This window comes from Macaca nemestrina, chromosome 8 (genome assembly GCF_043159975.1).
Source record: "Macaca nemestrina isolate mMacNem1 chromosome 8, mMacNem.hap1, whole genome shotgun sequence".
Classification (NCBI taxonomy): domain Eukaryota; kingdom Metazoa; phylum Chordata; class Mammalia; order Primates; family Cercopithecidae; genus Macaca; species Macaca nemestrina.
In genome coordinates this window covers 142,245,714-142,250,043 of record NC_092132.1, presented here as the reverse complement: position 1 = coordinate 142,250,043, position 4,330 = coordinate 142,245,714, and the positions used below count along the sequence as shown (strand labels likewise).

Here is a 4,330-nt window from a genome sequence, read left to right as displayed (position 1 = left end):
AATACAGAAATTAGCCAGGTGTGATGGCTTGCACCTGTAGTCCCAGCTACTCAGGAGGCTGAGGTAAAAGAATCACTTGAACCCAGGAGGCAGAAGTTGCCATGAGCCAAGATCATGCCATTGCACTCTAGCCTGGGCGACAGAGTGAGACTCAATCTCAAAAATAATAATAGTAATAATAATAATAATAGCTGCTTTGGTCAGTTCTTACAGGGGTTCAAGGTTACATATGTAAGATACAATTATTAAGCAATTGATAAATGGTAACTATTTTAAAGAATATTGCATATTGGCCAGGCACAGTGGCTCACGCCTGTAATCCCAGCACTTTGGGAGGCTGAGATGGGCGGACCACAAGGTCAGGAGATCGAGACCATCCTGGCTAAGACAGTGAAACCCCATCTCTACTAAAAATACAAAAAATTAGCCAGGTGTTGTGGCACGCACCTGTAGTCCCAGCTACTCGGGAGGCGAGGCAGGAGAATGACGTGAACCCGGGAGGTGGAGCTTGCAATGAGTCGAGATTGTACAACTGCACTCCAGCCTGGGCAACAGATCAAGACTCCATCTCAAAAAAAAAAAAAAATGCATATTTTGTGATATTGCCTGGTAACCATCTGAGTTGATAGACGTATTTCAGTTTTTGGAAAGAAATACTTAAATTAGTCAGAAGGTAAACCTTTCTCATTTAATAACTGACATACCGTATTTCATAAAATGAAGAAAATAGAAGAAAAACATCCATTGTCCTACAACTCTAATGCAATGTCATCACTGTGTTTCCTTACAGCCTTCTTTTCCACACATTTCCCATAACTGAAGTCAGAGTGTACATAAAAGTTTGCTTTTTGCTTCTTTCTCTTTATATCTTAATATAGAAACTTCTAACAGAGTTTGACACAGACACTTGCCCCAGTGTGTCATGCTCAGAGGAATGACCCATGGGTCCTAATGAGAGGTAAGCACTGGAAAAGGAGGGGAAATTCCATAGGTCAGCAAGGCTGCATCAGGATCAGATGAAGTTCTGACAGCAGATCTCATGGAGAATATCAAAGGCTAACTAGGGGAAACAGTAGGAGTCACTAAGAGATTCTGGAAGTTGTGTAGGGATGAAAGTTGCTTAACTACTCTCTGACTCAGTTCATCTTCTATACACCAAAGATGTTACATGCCCCTACCTTTATAGGGCTGCCGGGAGGATTCATCAAGTTCCTGCATGTAAAGTTCCAGGCACAAAGTAAAGATGTTGCTATTAAAATGGTAAGATGTGGCTGGGCACAGTGGCTCATGCCTGCAATCCCAGAATTTTGGGAGGCCGAGGCGGGTGGATCACGAGGTCAGGAGTTCAAGATAAGCCTGGCCAACATGGTGAAACCCATCTCTACTAAAAATTAGCCGGGCGTGATGGTGGGCACTGCTCGGGAGGCTGGGACAGGAGGATTGCTTGAACCCAGGAGGCAGAGGTTGCAGTGAGCCAAGATCGCACCACTACACTCCAGCCTGGGCGACAGAGTGAGACTCCATCTCAAAAAACAAAAAAACAAAACAAAGCAAATGGTAAGATGCAATGCATCAGGGTTTGGGATTTTCCCAAGTGTTTAGCAGCGCAGGAATTCTCAACAGACTTCTGAAACATAATTTATGCCCTAAAATGTTGATGACTAATATCTATGATATAGGGAAGTATGTCTGGATATCAAGTCAGTGTGGGTTTGATCATTCATTTCAACCATTGGAAATAAACCCCAATGTCTCAAGGAGCCAGGTGGGTGACCTAAGGGTGCAACGGCAGGAGGGTGTACCACCTAGAGAGCACAAGCCCTCCTCAAAAGAGAAGCTGTTACTGGGTTCATTGTTGCCCTATGTAAGTGTGGACCAGGGTTGCTGTTTGACATCTACAGAGCATTATTTCAACATTCATCAGATTTAATGCACTATGCCGCATAAGTGATGTGATGCTACTAGGGTAGTTTTTGGAAATTTACACACACACAAGTCTGCTAAAGTAGTTAGGCTGAAGGAGTCCTAGCTCTGGGAGAAAGGTTACATTTTCTGCCTTATCCCCAGCTCCCCAGCTATTGGGGTTATTTGAATTATTTAACCTTGACCTGTTGGATTAGTCCGTTCTCACACTACTAATAAAGACATACCTGAGACTGGGTAATTTATAAAGGAAAGAGGTTTCATTGACTCACAGTTCTGTATGGCTGGGGAGGCCTCAGGAAACTTACAATTATGGTGGAAGGGGAAGCAAACATATCCTTCTTCACATGGCGGCAGCAAGGAGAAGAATGTAAGCTGAGAGAAGGGGAAAGCCCCTTATAAAACCATCAGATCTTGTGAGAACTCACTATCATGAGAATAGCACGGGGTTAACCACCCCTGTGATTCAATTACCTCCCACCAGGTCCCTCCCGACTCACATGGGGATTATGAGAACTACAATTCAAGATGAGATTTGGGTGGGGACACAGCCAAACCCTATCACCTGCATTTAATTTACATAATAAAATACATTTAATTTATAAATTATGTTAAAAGTACACATTGACACATGAAAGGTTTCAAGAAATCCTATACTAGAGCAAAGAAACCCATTTAACTGTATTCAGCCACTTGTTTCTCATAATATTTCATTCAAAAGCTTTATTTTCCATATAAAATGTACGAACATCTTACAGAGCACTCTTTGGGAAAGGATGACCGACTTTTAAAAGGAAGACCCAAACAAACCGGTCAACAGAAACGGAGTGCTGCTCTGGTGCCATGCCCGAGACACCTGCCAATAGTCCTCTGCCACTTGCCATCCTTGCATCAGTATCTGGGACATGGTAATTCCACTTGATGGCTTGTCACTCCACCTCTCCTCACTCCTCAGCTCACAGAAAAGAGATTTGTGAAATACCAGCTCTGGTCTTGGCAAATATTTGTTTCCCCCTGGCACCCTGGAAAATGCATTTTTAAAACTCTTCCTACACTTGCGGTATGGCAGCAGCTTTATCAGTATGTGAAGATAGAGCGATGATGTGGCTTGGATACTTGACATTTTGTATTGTTGCAAAGTGGCAAATTACACTGAGCTGTAAATGCACTGTAAACGGTGTTGTGCTGAATTATAAAGACAATTAGCATATTTCTTCCTTGTTTCTCATTTATCTTTTAGTTTGTAAACATGGAAAGCAGAGTGCGGTAAGCTTTACACGCCTTATCTGTAAAATGAGCACAGTGATACTTACGTTACAGACTTTTGTAAGCCAGAATTTTTAGAATGCTAAACTACCTAAGAGAATACAAAAAACATAGCAGCATCCAATAAATGACAATTCTTAGTATTACTTCCATGCCTCCTGTTAACATTAAACTCTTGGAGGATGGAAGAAAGCATGGCTGTGAGGCACATAAAATCACCAGAGGAAATCAGAATACTGCAATGTTTGGGGTTCCTTGAAATTTTTTAAAGCGTGTAAGGGTCCTTAGACATGATCTTTTACAGATGAGAACAAGATGAAATGAGATTGATAAAAATTAACCAATTTGCCTACGTTTTGCACAGGAGCATAAATTACCAGCAGACAACATCTGGATTCCATACTAAGAACAAGCATCTCACTACAAAGTTACAAACTGAACATGCCTCATGCCTAAAGTGCACACACCTATCAATCTTCACTTTGCATGGTCCCAAAGATTCTGTAACTTTCACAAATTTGCATGTTTAATAACAAATTTGAACTTTTGGGCTACTGAGTCATGTGCTGCAAATGTCACCGGTCCTTTGTTTAAGTCTCTGCGTGTATTTCAGTCAACAGGTTTTCTTCATTACGCACTGTGTTTTCTGTCCATCAGGCAGCGAAGCATCAGCGCATCCCACCACCAGATGGCGCCAGACCCACTTGCGGAGGCTCTAGGGGCGCCATCAGCTTGGGACTAGAAGCTGATGAAAAACGAGAAGTTTCATTTCCGGGTTCCATTTAAACATTCATCCTGGGCCATAAAAGCAGATGAATTAGATATGCCATTATCCTGCACATATATATATATATATATATATATATATATATATATATATTTATTTATTTATTTATATTTTATTATATATATATATACAGAGGGGGAGAGAGAGAGAGAGAGAGAGACGGAGTCTCGCTCTGTCACCCAGGCTGGAGAGCACTGGCGGGATCTCAACTCACTGCAACCTCCGCCTCCAGGTTCAATCGATTCTCTTGCCTCAGCCTCCTGAGTGGCTGGGATTACAGGCGCGCACCACCACATCCGGCTAAATTTTGTATTTTTAGTAGAGATGGGGTTTTACCATGTTGGTCAGGCTAGT

At 42.1% G+C, this 4,330-nt stretch overlaps 1 long non-coding RNA gene across 2 annotated transcripts; it reads left to right on the top strand.

Moving 5' to 3' along the window:
- Positions 1 to 306: 306 nt before the first annotated feature.
- LOC105471033 (uncharacterized) lies at positions 307 to 4,011 on the top strand. Of its 2 annotated transcripts, none has more exons than XR_011607232.1 (3): positions 307 to 958; positions 1,187 to 1,260; positions 3,554 to 4,011. It is a non-coding gene; the product is annotated as an uncharacterized lncRNA (long non-coding RNA). The 2 variants fall into 2 exon arrangements; XR_011607231.1 differs by lacking the exon at positions 3,554 to 4,011 and adding an exon at positions 2,682 to 3,098.
- The last annotated feature ends 319 nt before the right edge of the window (positions 4,012 to 4,330 follow it).